General features: G+C 41.9%; 1 long non-coding RNA gene across 1 annotated transcript; it reads left to right on the top strand.

The window, feature by feature from the left end:
* The first annotated feature begins 1 nt into the window (after position 1).
* Positions 2 to 12741, top strand: LOC135311939 (uncharacterized). The gene is made up of 3 exons (XR_010371496.1): positions 2 to 8294; positions 8854 to 8904; positions 11823 to 12741. It is a non-coding gene; the product is annotated as an uncharacterized LOC135311939 (long non-coding RNA).
* Positions 12742 to 19790: the final 7049 nt, after the last annotated feature.

Raw genomic sequence — 19790 nt, forward strand, 5'->3', positions numbered from 1 at the left:
CCCGCCGCCCAGGGCCAGGCTCGCCGCGCCTCCCGGCCGGGGTTGCGGCTCCACGCCCGAGGCGGAGACCACGAGGAGGAGCCGGGCGGCCCCCGCGAAGTGGGGCTGGGGGTGGCGAACCCCGCAGTCCTCCTCTTCCTCCTCCGCGCCGGTGCGCACGGAGCCAACATGGTGGAGGCGAGCGGAGCGGCCGCTCCCCGGGCGGCCCCGCCGTGCGGAGGGAACCGGGGCTTGCGCTGCGCGGCGGCTTCGGGGCCGAGGCGTGGGCCGGGGCTCGGCCGAGAGCAGCCGCCGCCCCCCGGCCCTGCCTCCGGCGCCTGGACCCGAGGGGGTCGTGGGACCTTCGTCGGGGTAAATGGGGGTGGGGGGCCGAGCCGCTGAGCTGCCGCCGCCGTGCCGGGCGGGTGAGCTCGGTAAGCCTCTCTCGACAGAGAGAACCTGAAATATTCTGGCAGCGGAGCGCTTCTGCGTGGCGCGGCAAAAGCGAACACAAATTACTTTAAAACTCCTCAACCGGGTATCTCCAGGTGGGCCGCGGCTTAGGCTCGGTAAATTTGATTTATTCGGCTCAAAAGAGAGGCAAAGCGGTCCTTCCGACGCGTGGGCGCTGCGGGGGGGGCGGGCGCTGCGGCGGCGGGCGCGGGAAAGCCCGGTGCGGCACCGCAGGACGAACCTGCCGCCCGAAGGCTGGGCAAAGAGCAGGGCTGTAAATAACGCGCCACTCACCCCGTGGGATTTTATGTTACGGGTTTCCCGCTCGCTGCAGCTCCAGAAATCAGAGTTTTGCATTTTAAGTAATAAAAAATTGGATTTGTGTCAAGGTGGGCTTCATGGAGGAGGGTCGCTCAGATGCATCTGGCCTTCAGAATCGCAGACTGCAGGATGAAGCGAAAGGAAAGAAAAGAAAAAAGAAATAATCCTGAAGTTTACACGGGCAAATCGGCAGTTCTCATTTAGGATTATCTTTTACTGTTTTCAGTTCTCTAGTAGGCAAATTCGGCACTAGAATAGCGTTTACTTCTCTTGCCTCTTTATTTGGTTCCAAGGCTGAACATAAAACAGTAATTGTATTGATCGCTAATGTTAATCTAATCTAATCTATATTTAATCTAAAAAAAAAAAATCAGAACAGAATGTCCAATTAATCTTCCAGGCAATGCTGTGGAGTAAAGCCATTTGTATTTTTAACTTAAGATAAAGCAAATACATATATTTGCTTTTACAGGACCATAAATACACTAAGCAGTTAACAAAATATAAAAAAGCAAGAGTGTTTTAGATTTGGAGGTTCGTTACCATAAATCATACTCACGTAATCCTGTTAGAGTGGTGGAGTTTATCATGTTTCTGTTGTGTCAGGAGCCTAAATCACATTATACAGAATTGATTTTTAATTTAGAAATCAACAGCGAGTTTTACAAATTGACCTGGGCGATGAATTACTTACCCGAGGAGGAGTGTTTGCAGACTGGTCAGAGCTCTGGGTCTGCCACGGCTTCACGGCACCAGCTGAGCTTACGTTAGTCTTGAGCGAGAGCAAGGTTTGACCTCCATTATTAGTTGTGGGGTTTTTTTATACGCAGGCAAGCATTGCTGCATGGCTCGTTTTACAGTACAATGGTAAAACTTGCGTTTCTGAAAAACAGAATGAGCCCAAAGTGTGTCATCACCTTCATTAGGTTTCAAAGTTACTCATTTTTCTTAAGAAATTTTTCAGCATTGGGATAAAGCTTTATAGTTGAAGGAATATTGTCTCTTGCCAGCTGTCACCGTAATTTGACTTCTAGGTTTCAGGCCCAGGGTTGATGGGTGGGATTACATAGCTGTCCTTCCTCCCAGCAGCTGGCTGTGCCTGCGTAGTACTGAAAGGTTCGCTGGGATTCTCAGTCCATTGCAGCTCTCCCATTGCTTTCTCTCCTTTGCACCAATATAAGGAATGAATTGGTGGGTTTCTGAAAGGCTGAGTTGTTAACCATGGCCTCTACTTGCTGTTGTACGTGTGCTGTCGGCTGCCACTGATAGTACCGGGGCTGCGCCAATGATCAACTTTGGTCAATAGTGGAGAGACCAGCATGCTTAATTCCATGCACAGTGTGATTAAAATAGCAGAGCAGTTGGGAAGAAGACGAGATGGCCAGTCTCATAACTGAGCACAAGCTCAGACCCACACCATATGGGGGTGAAAGAATAGATGAGGGTTTGAGTCTGGAGTCTTAGAGGCCAGACATGCTTTCATCGCAGTGGAAAATTTGGCTGCTTCTTAAATTGCCTTGCACTTGTTACTGACAGTCTGAGCGTTCCTCATTTTTATAAGGAAATGTTGAACAGGTGACTTAAAACCATCAAACTGCTGGTGGTTCAGTCCATTTAACCCTGCACTGGAGGGGACTCGGGGCAACATTGCCGCCATCTGCCTGCGAGCCAGCCTGCAGCCTGGTGCCACAGTTTACCCCGATAGAGCTCCTTTACGCTGCTGCTCTGCTCTAACAGTGGGTTCCCAATTCTGTTGCAGTGCTGAGAGTGCTATGAGCCCTGCAGGTGGACTGACACCGCTCAGGAGGCATCAGCTGAAACTGGCACCAGTCTGAGCTGCGAGTCAGCTAGGGCCAGTGCCTCCTTTTAGGAATTTCCCATCCCTTTTATTCTTTTTGTTTGAATTATTATTTTTGACTTTGTCCAGGAAGGGGAGGGAGGAGCTGCCCTCGTATGCTTTGGCATGGCTGGAATATGGTGTGAGATGCTACTGCTGTAGGGGTTCGTTGCTCCTGTTTGCTGGATAGTTTCCCAAATAGCCCTTCAGACAGGCTCAGCATTTACTAACTCCTCAGCTGCATTGCGTTTTTAGCTGACATTAACATAATCTTAAAGATTTGTGCAAATAGTATATGGAGAACTCCTTCCTTGATGTAGGCTATCTTTGAAAATTCTCATATATTTGAATTAATTTCTAAAGAAGGTGATAATTTATACACTCCTTAATGTTTTTTTTTTTGTTGTTCAAATTACTCAACGATTAGTAGGATCATGTATATATTATGCCAGATGAAGTATTTTTAGGGTTATGGGGGGAATACAGGCATAAGAGCAGAAAGAAAGAAGGAGGAACAGAGGAATAGAGATGGACGAAGGCAGACCGAGATATTTCAGGCATTGATACGGGTTCAGTGATTTGTGATTGGGGAATAGAGGACTTGTATCCTGAGATTTTGAAGGAGATGGGCAGACTGATTTTCTGGTGAGCTTTAACAGTACGTGCCAAAGGTTAATCTATGGTACACATTATAGTAACTTGGAAACATTGAGACGTTGTTGAAAACACTTGTTGGGATTCTACTCCAATAAATTGGAATAAACAGAAAAATATTGTGGTGTTTCATGGTCTCCTGCAAACAATTCTTTCTTTTAAAAGAAATAAAATGTTTTGCTGGACCTAAATTCATTCCTTTATTTTGAGAAATAACTATGGTAGTTAAGGTCTCATCCCAGCTGTCACTTACTCTTTGAAAGTGTGGATAATAATGACATTTTATAGCAGCATCTCTCAAAAATCATGGGCCAAGTTTCCATTGCTCATTGTGTTGTGTGATCACATTACAAAAAGTGGTTCTTCTTGGAATTAATTAGTATTAGTCACATGCTTACTTCTAAGCACTTGCATAAATATTTTTAATAATAGGGAGTTCAGCAAATCATAGATGTTTCTTTTGAATCTGAATATTCTATGTGCTACTTGAAAAATATGGGTAGTTTTAGTCATGTTAATTTCTTCAAGTGACACTATTAATAAAATCATTGATCTTTAAAAGTGAAACATCTTCCTTGGATATAATGCAAACTGCATATGAATATAGTGGTTCAGTAAGGAAATGGAGTGCTAAGCCCCTGCATGATGGATCTGTCATTGTTTCCTGTTCTGAAGCAAGTATTCTGTTCAAGCTATATGTTAATCTTCAAAACATTTTCATCACAGATGTCCCATTTTGCCTTGAAATGCTTCTGCATTTCCAAATGGGCAGGATCTTTGTGTTTGGTGTGCACACCTATTTGCAAGATTAAATATTCCCTTCTTTCTCAGATAGAATTTCTGTTTGATCTTGTGTAACATGACTGATCACTTGGGCATATAATACTTTTAGCAAGTGTGTGGAGGGTTATTTTTTAAAAAGTTGATTCAAATGGTGTTTTTGAAATCATTTAAAGTTACTTTTGAAAGCATGCTAGGCTTTATCTTGGAAAACTGTCTACTTCCAAACCTGTTGCTATTTACATTTGTGTCACATCCAGTTATATCAGACACGCTGGATTACATTGTATAATGAAAGCCGTATTGCTGTACTCTAATCTTTATCTCTTTATATCCGATCGCCTTTGAATTACACGAGTATTGCTTATGGTTACTTAAAATAACTACTGCTTTTGTTTCAAGGGCAGTGCTAAATATGATGAATGCTTAACACTCAACCCTGCTTTGGCAGCAGCTACACATCCTGTATCTTTGGTTCTTGCATGATTTAATTTGGAAGCCGCACAGATATGTGCATTTTTTAATTTTTTCATTTAAATTTCATATTTGAAAAATCTGAAGCCTGTGAAATCATACAGGTCCAGAAAAAAATTAATGCATTCACTTGGGCCTCTGTACTCTTCTGAGAGATTTGGAACATATGCTCTCCTCCTCACAAAGTGGGTCATGTACTTTTAGTCAGAAAGGAAAGGGACAAACAGTAGGAGAAAAAGAAGTACGTGTAAGTAAAGCTGGCCTGAACTGACTTTGGTTTTGAGATCACTGCCTAAGATATTGCTGTGGAAGAAATGCTTAATAATGTTGTTAGCTGCAAAATCCAAGTTAATAGAGCATTTAGGGAGCGCTGCTGGGGGATTCTGCATCAAAGTCTACTTTTTCCAGGGCACCCTGAATTTTAGCTGTTGAACACACGTGCTGTTGCGGTGCTTTTTTACATGACTTCATAAAATGGAGCCAAGTGAAACATAATTCAACAACTTTCTTTTTACAAAGACATAGCAACTATATATGGAGTCTTAATGTGGCCCTGTGGGATCAGCCTTTCCTAACCAGCCTCCTCTTTGTCTGCACCATCATTCTTGTTGCTGCTGTATTCCCGCATCTTATTCTCCTCATCGTCATCGGTAGTTAGTTCTTATGTTAGGCCTTGCTTCAGACTCTGTATGGTCCTTTCCTCTGAGCTCCCACCCTGGCTAGAGATGGACAAATTCCTCAGGCCTGTGTCTGGGCCCTTTATGATGCATTATTGCTTAACAGATCATCTGAATTTTCCATGCCAGGTTGTTATTCTTGCCCTAATGCTTTGAGGATAATTCTCTGTCACAACCCTGGGCACCAGAAAGCCTTCCTTCTTAATTTAGAGATGAATGTGATGAAGTTTATTACTTTGGGAATAGTTCCAGGAACAAAATCATCCCCTCAGTCCAGGATGCCAGGCAAATCCTTAGAGCAGAGCTTCGATCAGGATGGCGGTGTTCACCAGTACAGGTGGACATAACTGTTGTACACAATGTAGAGATCTCAGAAAACCAGACAGCCATCAGATGTGTGGGTTTTTCTCAGCATGCCTCTATCTCTGTTGTTTCTCCCCCCATCGTCCATTTTCTCATCACCGTTCCTTCAGCTGGAGGTTACAGTCCCCTCAGGTCTGCTGGCATAACTACAACTATAGTGTTTTTTTCTAGTTTTCCAGATCTGCCAGCATGACCTTAGTTTATATCCCCTAATAGTTTTCTAAAAACCAAGATTATATTGATGCAACTTTTCTAGGGAGTAATATGTATACAGTTGTGCTCACTGATCAAGGAAAGAGGTTACAGGCCAGGGAGGAGACCAGTGACTTCTTATCCTACCTCAGCTGCAGCCAGAACAGTCTGAATTTTCTGAAATTTCATTGTTTAGGAAAATGTGACTGCTTGATAGATGAGGAGAGAAGAGTGGTGGTGGGGAGTAGGAAAGACTAGGTGGCCGTTTTCCTGGTGTTTCACTGTTACTTTGCATTCATCTTTTTCAGTTCCCACCTTGCTCCAGGCAAATATCCTTTTGTTCCCTTATTGCTTTCTGCTTTGCTCCCCTGAAGCAGCTGCAGTCTCTTCCATTCTTCCAGTAGAATCTGCACTGGGGTGAATGAGTGAGTCATGAACAAGGCAGGCGAGGTAACAACTACTCGAAAAGAGGCACCTGTGGAAAACCTGATTTTTAAAATCTGAAAAACGTTAGAAGATGGAAAAAGCCTGGGTTTATTAAAAGCAGAGCTGGTAGCCTTTCCAGTGGTTAATGACCACTAGTACTGTTTGTAAGAGTTTTCAGTTGCCTATAACCACCCAACTTCAACTTCTTAGGCTAAGATTGCTCTTGGCAATTGCCTGCCTCACTGCTGTGATGCTTGCAATGTGATAATCTGCAGCTTTCTCATGTCAGAAGGAAGCAACTTTGCCAGCTGATTTGTAGAGAAGCACCTGTTATTTCCAAACTGGGGGCAGTCATTTGAAATTTAGCAAGTCTCTCATGCTGATGTCATGGGTATGCCGTTTGTAGTATTTGTTAATAATACATCCATGTCTACCTGGCGGTAAGTAAGCCTCTGCACAGTCTTGCTTCACGTGTAGGGGCTTACTAGATCTAAGGTGAGTTTTCCAAAAACTCTATCTGCATATCCTCCCACAGGTCCTACTGGCGAAGGAGGCTGGAGATGCTCCGTTCCAAGGCTTCAAAGGCTAAGCCAGCATTTCTTTGCAATTAGGTAGGAACGCAGAGCTGGAATGGACCTCCCACCACGCAACAACTATTGTGGGAAAATGGTAGCAGCTCTTCCCTTTTCCACCTCTTGCTTAAAAGGAAAAAACATAAAAGAATTAATAAGTAAGGAAAACTACTTCCAAGTTGCTCCTCTTTTTGTTCTGCATGCTCCTGATTTGTCCTGCTGTTTTATCACTGTGCTTCTTTTGCATCTGGCTCTTGGGGGCAAAAAGGAGCAGAACAGAACCCAACCTAAGCCCTGCTCCATGAGTGTGGAAGCCAGTGATGATATATTACAGCTGCCCAGAAGCTTTTTGTTCATACTCTTCAAAAGGGGAAAAAAGGCTGCTATAAAGGTTCAGGAGAACTAAGTACATGCCTTGAATTCAGAACTGGAAGCTATAAAAAGGACAATTTATACTTTTTAATTATTATTATTTTGAGAACGGAGGGTTTTACCAACATACATTTCTCTAAATTTTGAGTTATTTTAAGAAACAGAGCTGGCAAGTATTCCTTTTTTGTCTTCTTTGTATATACAAGTAATTATCCTGTTGTTTCAGAGAATTCTAAAACTTTGGAGGGAATATAAAAATATTTAAATTTTTTTGAAAACTAACATCATATTTCACTATTTTCTTATGTATCCTACATTTCATTAAAGAGTTTGGGGAAGCCAGATAACATTGCAAATCTGCTATTTTATTTCTCGTGGAATAAATTGCAAATGATGGGATAAAAAAATACATTTATCATTCTTATAATAATGGGGCAATGCTAGTTCATACTATACAGACAAATGTAGCTAAAGAAAAGAAGAAAAATGTTAGCTAAAGAAAAATACATGGCATTAGAGATTACATTAGTATGGCTCATATGCTTCTTTCTTCTGTTTGTTTTTCCTTTCACTTTTGGTTAAAGTGGGATTTTCCAAAACACAAGAATATGCTTATCCTACTCCTTGTTCCTTCAGAATAGAGCCTATTGAAAATCAGACTGTGTGTTCTACATTGTCCCATATTTTTGCTTTTGTTTTCTAATTGGGAAGAAAAAGAAAATATGGAACGTTCCAAAATGTTTCGGTTTTAAAATGTGGGCTTGGGGACATCTTTAATGCATCATCATAACACAACTAGAAGGGACTCAGTTGTTCTTCATGGAAAATGTAATCCATTCAGGAACGCCAGATGACAGGGGAGAGAAATGAGAGACCTAAACCATGACAAACTCGTGGTGAGTAACAACAAACCATCCCAAAGAAAAATATTTAGATTCGCTTGGATAGTTCAAAACATTTTGGATTCTTTTTTATTTTCCCAGAGGGACATTACATTGTTTTGGCATAACCAACTTTTTCCTGTGTAAAAAAGTCAATATTACAGGAACCACTTTTCTATTAAAAACCATGAACAGAAAATTCTGGAGCAGGAATAGAGGGAAGCAGTGAAGCCAAAACCAAGAGCATTTGAAAATGTCCTCCCTGGAGAATGTTATGACCATTCCAACCTAGCCATAAGATTTTTATATGAAGGTAAGTATATTTCATAGACACCAAACATAATGTGATGAAATCCTTGTGGCATGATTTAGTACGTTTCAACACATTTAATATATGATGTTTCACAGAGGCACTCCAAAACTCTGTTTAAGGAATGTGAAAGAGCTCTGGTGGAAGGCTTGGGCCTTTGAGGTGAAAAATCACATCTGAGATTGCACAACTGTTTTTCACAACTGGGCATTTTTAAAAAACTGAATGCTGCTTTTTTTAAAAAAATCTCTGTCCACCAAGCAAAAGCCTATATGTTTGGAAACATATTTTTAGCTTTAGAAACATACAGCAAAATTCAAAGTTATTTAATATTTAGAAATGTACCACTATGGTTCTCAAAAATGGGCACAAACCTCTTCCTAGCAACAGCAGCAAAGTGTTTTGGGGAAAGATATGGGATTAATTTTTAGGATACAGGTAGTTTAGTAAACAGGTAGTTTATACAGTATAAAAAGCCATTTTATAACTTTGGCATTGTAAAAGTGGCTGTGAGTCACTGACTTCCTAGAATTAATGGCCATCTCAATGTCTATTTTTTAAGGGTAACTTCTGCGTTAAATGTGACAAACTTTGTCCTGGCTTCTGTATCACGGTAAGCTTCATCTTGACAATAGAGAGTAGAAGACAGAGCCTGTTATTTCCTATTACCCAAATTAATCATGCTTTTCTGAGTATAATAAAGGATTGGTTCACTGAGCTTAAGAGCAGAAGCGACCAACAGACCAGCCAGTGTCTCTGAATATCTATCACCACCTCTCAGAGACCAGTCACTCACTGGTGTCAGACCAAGGTGTCCTCTGTTGATGAGAAGGCACTGAGAGGTGAGGAGTGCGCAGGTTTGAGTGGCGTGGGCTTAAGGGACCAATGAGCAAGAAGAGCAGAGCAACAAACCAGATCAGGACCTCAATGGGTATTTGAAGACAACTGCTGGCATCATGCCTGTTGGCACTTGGGTGGTTTGGTCACCTAAGTTATATGATCTTTCACTTGGTTCTTGCAGTCACATATGGTTTTTTTGTTCTTCGTGTGCACTGTTTTCACAATGGGATGCTGGTCCCCATGGTGGGTCTGTTAGGTGCTTTCATAATAAAAACTGCAGTAATATAAACAACCCTTGCTAGTCTGACATGCAAAATGGCCACTAAGAGCTCTGAGCTTCATTACACCCCAGGGAATGCAGGGTTTGCTATTGAAGGGTCCAGGATTGTTGCAGATTTATGTTGGTAAAATCAGAAAATGCTCTACTTGCTGCATGATGTTTTGGGGATGTCTGGGAAGTCAAATTAAAATGGAACAGTGGATTTCAAAGCTGAGGGCTTCCCCTTGGAGCACTTGTGGCTCTTCACTAGCTTAAAGAAAATAAATTACGAATGGATTCCGCTGAGGTTTGAAAGGTATTTTAAGTGTATTAGGCTTTTTAGTCAGCATCACCTGACAGTGTTGTTTATTAATACATTCAGTGTGTTTCAATATAATTTTTCTCATCTTTCACTGCTTTTGATGAGGATTTTTTTTTCTATAATGGTTTTGTTAGTCATTTTCTGTAGGCAGCTAGGCAGCTGTTGCTGCAATCCATTTATTAGTTGCGGTTGGCTCTGGATTTAACAAAATGCAACTGCACCCTCTTGTGGAAGCTAGTAAGTAGATTATTTTGGTTTCCTGGTACCATCAGGTTTATTTTTTCTAAACAAGTCAAATAAAAACAAATAGCAGAAGTGTCCTGAGGCCACACAGCAACAAAGCTTCCTGGAGAACTTAAAAAAAATATGCTGCAACTTTGGAATGTCTGAACTCGGACAGCCTTTGAAGACAAAATTCTGTGGGGAAGACTTTCAAAGGCACCCTGGGAGACCTTCCTGCCCTTGGCTTTTGTGGGGATCCCTATCATAATACATTCTTCAAGAGAAACAGAGTTGATATGTCTATATGCTTAGAAAAGGTACGTTTACAACTACGTCTAAGGACAATAATTCAATGTGAGTATCTGGCATGGACCTGAAAAACAGTTTATGCTCATTCTCTATTTCTACAAATCCATGAACACAGATGTCAGTCTCCCTGTATTCGCTAATGGAAATACTGCACTTTCTTGAAGGCAAATATGCTCGTGAAGGGAGTAGGTTAGGCTGCACATTAAAGGTTTGACTTTGGACGCTTGTAAATCTCGACATGTCAGCTTTTTTCTGTGACTTCTGTGGACACTTTATTTAAAATAAGTGCATTTAAATTCGTTAATGCATTTATACTCTGGTCTCTGAGGAGCAGCGGCAGGGGAAGCAAGAAATCCTTCAACTGGTGAAGCAAGTGTACTGGCATGTCCAACTCCTGTTCTGCAATATATGGGCTTGCTGAGGGAGGCTCATACAATATTTCCCTTACAAAAAAAAAAAAAAAAAGAAAAATTGTTTACAAGAAATTCATTTTTCTGCAAAAAAAGCCTCAAATTTCTTTTTTCACTGTTAGTGTGAACACAAGGGCCTTCTAACTAAGATAAAATGAAAGAAATACAGATTTTTTTAAAAACAGTAATTCATCATGTCCTCCATAAACAGACACTCACTGATAAGAGGGTAAAGGTGCCCCAAAAGTAACAAGATATTTGTGAAAGTATCACTTTCGATGAGTACATTTTAAAGAAATGATACTGAAAAATTTGACATAGTTTTAATACACAAAGTATTCAAATGCATTAAACTTCCATGTAAGCAGCAGCTGGTTTTATGGGCCAAAGCACTGCTATTCTTTCTTAGAGCAAAGAATTAACCAAGAGCCTGCTCCGATGTCAATGAGAAAGCTGGAAGAATTTGTCTTGCTCTCTGCAAATGGTAAATAAAAAAAATAATAAAAAAAAAATTTAACTGTTATACAGCATTTGATCCCCTATGTAGAATATAATGAGGTGAGTTGATTTGCATTTTATTGTCTGAACATGTTCTTGCACTGCCAGCAAGCATGTCTCACTGAGCGATGAAATACAACCTATCGACACCTCTGGGTGGGGTAACAGAATGCAAGATGCTGGTCTGAAAGTCGCATTTAAGGAGTCCTGGTCCTATACTAACATTGCTGTACCTGTGACAGGGCTTCTGCGCTTTCTGAAATTCCACAGCAATCATCAGAATGTTTAAAGTTTGTATTTCTACTTGTTTCTCTGTTGTGCTTTTGCTCTGTGCTTTAAAGGGCCCTTTGCCATCCTCAGACTGTATATGTTTCTGCAGTCAGTAATATGGTATTTTACCCCAGATGAGGATATGATCCTCATTTTAGTATCTCTATTGGATATTTGCACTTGTTCTGTACACTGTACTTTGTGTATTTTCCGCAGAGCAGCGGTAAGCCTGGCGCCATGCCCGCTGACCCAGGAGGAGCAGCTATGGTTGCAGGTCTACAGAGCAGGTGGTTTACCCGGCCTGGACGGCTTTGGGCTCTGTGGGCTATCACAAAGGGAAAGAAACAGGTCAAGTAATCTCGTGACTGTTGACATTATAATTTTATTACGTCTTTCCACAGGGCATGCAAGTACGCACAGGTGGATGGGCAAAAAGAGTTACGATCACCCTCACGTACGGGAAAGCTGCTTCTTGGACCTCAGCGTAGATTGCTTCGTGCCGCCAAATGCAGAAGGGCTCCTTTTATCATGGTTCAATCATGGGAGCTTGCTCCTTCTCTGAAGCAAATATGGATGTGAAGTTTATGCAGCTGCATCCCTCTTTCATGTTAATTATATCACTCCAAGCGCTTCAGCTATGATCCCACACTGCAGTGCCTCACGCTTGAACCAGCCTGCCTATTTCCCTGGGCGGCTGCCATGGAAATTACCTCCCTGCTGAAGTCCTGGCATGTTACCTAGTCCTCTGTAATCTGAGTTTCTTTCAAGCTCATGTACCCGGGATTCGCCACTGTAGCCATGCCTCATGTCTCTGCATGATTTCAGCTGATTTCCCAGTCTGCCTTGGGGAAAAGAGCATGTCCAGTCTCATTTAAAAAAAAACCAAAACATTGCTGAAAACCAAGGATCTGCAAAGAGATTCAACATCTAAATCAGTTCCCGTGTGGCTAATAAATAACAAAAAGCAATTTTCAATTCCTAGCATTGATGCCCCACTTTATGATCCTGAGCAGCTCTCAGATACAACCCCATGTCCCTGGCCACAGGCCCTCATCCCATACTCCAGATGCAACACCATTTCCAACCCTAGCTTTAAACAGAACTTGACTTTAGGCGGTACTGGGCTTGCAAAATGCAGGAAGCAAAAATTTTCATTCCTTTCCACCCAGAACACATAATCTCTGCCGTAGAATAGCTACAAAGCAGTGGCCTCCATTTCTCATTATAAATCCACTGTGCCAACAGCACTCTTCCTCAAAAGCCTTCTGGCCTTGAAAAATCCATAAAGAAACACAGATCTTCATTGACAGGCAACCTGAATCTCACCAAATATCCTGTCTTGCCCTCCAGCTTAAACGTTAACCATGGATCCCCACTGGTGCTCCAGTTAAGGTAATTGGGTGTTCCTGGCATTAGGCTTTGCAAAACTCAATGGTCAGCAGAAATCAGCTTTTCAGCTAATTTCTTCTGAAACCCAAACTGAGATATTAATCATCCCCTAATAGACGCAGCCTTCCCAAACCTTGCACGCGTCACTCAGCCTTCCCAGCAGAAGCTTTTACCTAGCACCACGCACCTTCCAGGGACTAGGAATGAATGCAACTCATTGGTCTCAGCATTGCTAGTGAATTTAAGCTCTGATTGTAATCCTGGCAGCATCCCAGGCCCAATCACCAACTCCTGACATCTAAACATCGTCCTTTCCCACAGTAACCCCAGCCCTTCTCCTCATGGATGCTGCAGGATCCTGATGAATTTTTTCATTCCTTGCTGTCACAAAAATGGGACAATGGCTGGGGGTGGTGGGGGTAAAAAGAAAAGGGCCAGTTTTGAGCCTGGAGTTAGGATGGGGATAAAGATTTGGGTTTTGGAAAAGAAAGCATGAAAATCTGTTTATTTTGTGTTCCTACAAGAAGATTAAATGTAGAATGGGGACTACTGCTGGTAGGGGACATTTCAGGGTAACAGGACAGGAATGGATGTGGGTCCTTGCAATGAAGGCTGGAGTTGCAGCTGTGGGTTCAGAGGGAAAGGGCTGACCCAGAAAGGTAGCAGGGGGTGGAGATGCTAGCCACAACTGCAGATTAAACTCTGAGCTCTCATTAAAGCTAGGGCTGGAGTTTGGCCCTAACCCAGAGTTTAAGAGGGCTGAAGAGTCAGATGACTGCTGGATCCAAGAGGCACATGGGGTTAAGATGCAGACTGACCCTGGTAGAGGAAAACAGCTCACTGTTTGGGCTTGTGTTGGAGGGGATTGGTAGAATATATGTAAACGCTGTGGTTGGGTTAGGCGTAGTATTAGGGTTTGTTTCACAGGGATCTGAAGAATTAAGTAAAGCTCATGATCTTCTAAGACCTGTAGGACCTTGATGAGGAATGAAGCAAGAGTAGGCTGAATTTAAGTTCAGAGTAACAAAAGCTAGGTAGCTTGATCTGTTCTGGGATAGAATAAAATTAGTTTTATATCAAGGATTTGAGATGAGATTTGGGTTCAGGAGAACAGGAACTGAAGGGTTCATTTTACTGCTGAATTCTGCAAGACATACAGGAAAAACATGATCCCTGCTGGCAAATAGTTTATGGCTCATTAAGAGTCAGTTAGGAGTTTCTGGATGATGGTTAAGTGTAAGGGTTAGGACACCAAGGGGCAAAGCTCCAGTTTACTTCAGGTTAAGTGCAGCAGCTGATTTCAAGCAAAGAAATTACGCTTAGTTCTACAGTTACATTTAAGGTTAAGTACAGAAGGGCTTAATTTCTTGCTACTTTGGTACAAAAGAGTTTGATTTCTTGCTCAACCTGGTAAGCATAAATGCTAAGATGAGAAGTCAGACTGGTTTAAGATTATTTTGGTTAGTGCTTGCTTCTTTCTGTATCAGCTCTGACAAGGGAGGCAGAGACCTTCTAATGCGAGTTCAGCTGTTGTATTTTTGGGGAAGGAAACAAAGCCAATTTTGATGAGTATAAAGCTAGAGCTGGTTCTGCGTGAACATAGTTTGTGATTCCACCAATAAATGTGGAAGTGTTCAAAGGTTTTAGTCAGATGTCAGGTATGCCGGCTAAGACCAGTAGGAAAAACAATCACACATACAACTGTATAGAAAGTGTTTGTGCAAATCAAACATTTACCAGCATTCTCAGGGTCCAATACAGGAAATACACACACATATGTATATACACACATACGGTTAATTGTATGGGCTCCAAGAAAATTGAGGAATTGAGGCATCACTGTGAGAAGGTTTCAGAAAATCAGAATACTTCAGCTCAAAGCCCAGCTACAAATTTTAGCACAGACAATGGCTGCTACCCAAGTAAATTCTAATTAAGTCCTGTAGTTACCATCATGGAACTCAGGCAGTAGTCATTAACAATTTATTTATGCATCTTCCACAGTTAAATTGAAGTTAAAACACATTCACCCATTTTTCTAAGGATTCTGAGTTACATCTCCTTTCAACAATGATTCATGATGATAAGTATCATACATCGTATAATGTGCAATCATAAATCGCATAGATTTACGATCATAAATTGCATAATGCATATTGCATAGACGAATGCAGTAGTCTATGCACTTACACAATAAATTTCATGGCTGATTTGGTTTGGTATTTATAGGAAATCCTAGTGGCCCTTCAAAATTGTTGCATCAATATTTCAGGAATAGAAATTTACAAGAGTGCTTAGAGCAATTCTTTCATATTATAATATTTAATGGTACACTGCGGAGGTATATATTCAATTTCACATGACGACCACAAATCAGTTTATGTATTATACCTCAGAACAGCCCCTGGTATCATTTAGATTTCTTACAAACCCTTTATTCAAAAGCCAATAGGCTTTTTGGGTAACTGCTTATATTCAACAAGAGATGAATCCAACAGCCTGTAAAGCAGTCTCACCAACCTCAGTGGAGCTGCTCACAAAAGAAAATGTGGTTGACGAGAGCAACAAGGAATGTAACTTTGAAAGCACCGAGATGAAGTTACACCCTTCTCCTCCTCACTGCAACAGGCACCTTTGCCTTCAAATGCATCATTACAGGTATTGCATGTGCTTTCCCTGTAGAGCTAAATAGCAGACATGCGTGAAACAGAGAGGCCCCTTTAACGTCTTTAGATCTGGAGTAAGAAGCAGCCTATTGCTCGGCTGGGTGCTCTAATAGTAGCATACAGGGCTTGTGAAAGTGGGGAACAATCTAGCCTCCTCTCTGTCTGTGGTGGCTCTAGTTTTAAGCACAGACTTTAGGAGTTAATGCTGCAGGCCACCATCCCCAACAGCTGCCTGTTCCTTAAGGCTCCTTCCCTGCAGAGCTTGCTGTCTGAGGAAGAACCATGACAACAGCCCCGACACTGATTTCAGGTGGGAAGCCTGATTTAGAAATCTGTGCAGGTCTCGATCTGGTACAGCGTCGGTAATCCAGAGAGCAGGGTTTCCTCCCTGCCTCCCTCTCTGTGATTTGCTTAAGTCAGAGGAGTTCTAACAATTTTTATGATGCAATTAATATTACTTAATTTTTTTGCGTGCCTTTGTGCCTTACAAGCCGCAATTATAAATCATAAATATGAATTGAATGACACACTTAAAAGAGTCTGTTTTTTAATATAACAGACAGTTTTGATTTTAAGAACTCGTTTCAACCCAAGTTTCTTCCAGCCAAAGGTAATTGATGAAGACAAAAGCATAGGTTTTGTCAGAAGATCTCTAAAGATTTGCCCAGTTTCTTTTAAAAATCCCCCCAGCTTCAAGATGAAAAAATATCAACAAATAAAATGTTTGGGTTTTTAAACTAAAATGTGCTGAATTTCTAAAAGGGAGGAGGGGAGGGAGGGGGACTGCGATATTTCGCATTCTTTTTTACTGGAGCATTTTAGAAACAAATATTCTCAGGCATTCTGACTAGCTCTAACTTCAAAGCAGACAATTCAGTTAGTTACATTACAAGTTACGGCCAATTACATTTCTAAAAGGAGAACCTACGCTAGAAACAGAGCAGTCCAAGGGCAAATCTGCTCTTTAATGCGGATGAAGAAATGCATTAACTAACACATTGGCTACATGCTGAGGGCCTCGCTGGACATGAGAGGAAAGGATGAATGCAGGCTACGCGCACACCCGCTCCACTGTGGACCGAGCCAATAACCAGGATTGGACAAGCTTAAAAATAACTCTGCTAAAAGAAAAGCCTAATACTCGCTACGTTAGTGCAAATGAATTTGTGCCTGTTCTTGAAGCTTCTATTCTGGAAATGTTGCAGTTCTCGGAAGTTCTGGTTTCTGTGCACATCACTTTATCTCACAGCTGTTTCTCAGCTCCTCCTGTATGTCAGTCTGTTGGTCTCTTATTGCACATAGGATGTTTATAAACTGTCTCTGTGAATGCTTACAGATTGTTTCAGTTAGTCTGTCGCTCCAAGGAGAAGCCTAAGTAGATTTTCCTTCTTCTTAGAAAGCTGATCTGGCTCACTGGGAGGCTATTCTTTTCGGTGGGAGAGGGGACACGCGTTGGGAAGCTCCACGCAGGCGGTTTCCTGGAGGCTGCTTGTTGTGATAAGCTGTCTTTTTGCTACTACCACACAGGGACTGAAATTTTCATAACATTTGTGATTTTTGATAGAAAACTAGTATAAGGGTTAAAATAAATTTTAAAACCCTTTCCATGCACCAGACCTCGTGTTGTTGGAATTGCTGGAACAAGTGGGATGAATCTGAGACGATTTTCGTACTACGCAGGTGTAAGACAAACTGAGCCTAGGTGCCAGGCCTGCGCATTGTGCAATTGGCCACCTCCCCGCCCGACAGCCTTCTGCTATTTCCATGGTTTGCAGGAGACATCTTGTGGTCAAAAAGCAAAATCACAGACCGTGCAGAGTAGGCTTCTGTGAAGGCTGAGAAGAATAATCAGACTTCCACTGCCTCCCAAGCATTTAGTTTTTTTTTTCGCTGAGAGGGAATAAGGGAAGTAGAAGTTATCCATCTGTCTGAAGGGGATTTTTGAACTAGGGGAGACCGGCAGGGCTGGGGCAGAAAGCAGCTTTGAGGCTATGGAGGCAGCCTGCCATCTAGGGAGGACCTACGAAATCTGCCGTGGCTTGCTTGGAGTCAGATGTTTCTAGGATGAGGTGATGGCCTTGCTAACAAGGTGTTTGCCGGCTTGCAGCCGCCTCTCTCCAGCATGGAGCACTGATGCAGGATGCTGCAGAACATAGGAAACGAGGTGAAGCACAACAAAGAAGAGTGCATTCTTATTTGACTTTAGTACAATATTGTTTTTCTGTTGCACTGTGACGATGGACATCATTCAACCAGTCACCTAAATCTTGATTACCACTATCATCTGTCAAATTAGGGTGCTACCCAGCACTCATACCAGATAAACACAGTGGGGAGAGTTCCACAGAGGGAGCCTGTTATTTGAATGTATCTGTTTAGAAAAAAAGGGGATTCAAAAAAGCATGAAGAAAAACAACAAGAAGAAAAATAAGACCGTTACAGGGAAGTAGGAAGACAAGGCTGTTTTAGATGTTTTCATGATTAGTAATAGGTATCTGTCTCTGATGATAATTGCAGTTATTACACAACTACGTAACAGCATTTCTCAGCTGGCCTGGCCTTTTACTGTGGAAGGTGCCATTCAGATACACATAGAAAATGGCTGTACTTGCCTCAAAGACAGTATCAGCTGTAAGACAAGATAGAGCAGAAGAATGAGAAAAATAAGTGGCTTGTGATGGGGCGATGGAAGATGTAGTAACAGTAATAAAAGGACAGGTATGATTCTAAACTTATCAACATACCATGCTGTGCTATTAAAAACCTTGTGAGAGAGCAGAGAAATAATGAGTGTCCATGCTAGGTGAGTTGGGACAATAGCAGCAACAAAAGGTAGATCCTAGAAGACGGGTAACAAAAGCTGACTACAGAAACCATTCAGTAGAAGCGGTCCCAGGCCAGGCAGTCTGGTAATGAGACTGTATAGTAATCATTTGTCCCAAGCTGCTATTAGCCATGGTGAGCAAATTTGATTCTTGCAAGAGTGCAATGAAAAAATCATGACCTTCCAGACCCCATGAAGACACGGTTTATTAATAGAGCCTTGGAGTAGATGGAAATTCCATTTGGCAAAGGACTGGCCACTTGTCCTTATTAGCTATAGCACCAGTAGCTTCACAAATTCTATGCAGAAGGGTATTTCATAAAGGATTAATGTCAGGGCAACCTGGATATTTCACTTTGAGATGTGGACATTTTAGATTTTACAGAAAAATATAAAACTAAATGAACAGTTCTTTAAAAAAAAAAAAAAAGAAGAAGAAAAAAAGGAAAAAAGGAACCTCAGAATGTTTCCACAAGTGACAAAAGGGAATTCTGCTAAATTTTCACAACCTCTCTCCCTTTTCTTTCCCCTTTGCTGAATGAAATTATGGAGAAAATTATGCCATTTTGCAAATGTGTCAATGATAATGAAAGTGAATTTTCTATTCCAACATTGTTTTCCCAAAAAGCTCTGTTAACCAGCTCTCACTTGTCTTTCAGAGCTAAATTTTGTCCCCTTCCCTGAAAATTGAAACAATTAATACTTGGCCCAGCAGTATACAGCTGTAAGAGCTCTGCACTCACTGCCTCAAAAGACAGCAGCCCTTCTGCAACCGAATGCAAACTACACATGTGGGAGCCACTGCATCTCTGGCAAGATCTCCTCTTGGAGTAAGACTGGGAAAATGGCACAAATATGGGCTGGTCCTTCTAACCTCCTTGGAGCTTATTGTGGCCCTACATGCAGGGTAAGCCTGCCCTGATTTAAACCATAGAATCAGAGAACCATAGAACAGCCCAGGTTGGAAGGGACTTTGAAAAGTAATCTGGCTGAACCTTTTGTGTGAAAGGGAGCCTCAGGGAGATTACCTAGCACCCTGTCCAGTCACATCTTGAAAACCTCCAATGATGGGGAATCTACCATGTCCCTGAGGAAGTTGTTCCAGTGATTAATTTTTCCCACTGTAAAAAATGTCTTTCTTATATCAAGATGAAACCTTTCCCAGTGCAACTTGTACCCATTGTACCTTGTCTTCTCCATGAGGGTCTTGTGAAGAAAGAGCCTCCTTCCTCTTTGTAGCTGCTCTTTAAGTACTGGAATATGGTGGTGAGGTCCTCCTGAACCTTCTCTTCTCCATGGAGAATCATAGAATAGAATCATAGTATCATTAAGGTTGGAAAAGACCTCTAGGATCATCAAGTCCAACCATCAGCCCAACACTACCATGTCTCCTAAACCATGCCCTGAAGTGCTGTGTCTACACGTCTTTTAAATACCTCCAGGGATGGTGACTCCTCCACCTCTCTGGGCAGCCTGTTCCAATATCTGAC

This window comes from Phalacrocorax carbo, chromosome 2, assembly GCF_963921805.1.
Source record: "Phalacrocorax carbo chromosome 2, bPhaCar2.1, whole genome shotgun sequence".
Classification (NCBI taxonomy): Eukaryota; Metazoa; Chordata; class Aves; order Suliformes; family Phalacrocoracidae; genus Phalacrocorax; species Phalacrocorax carbo.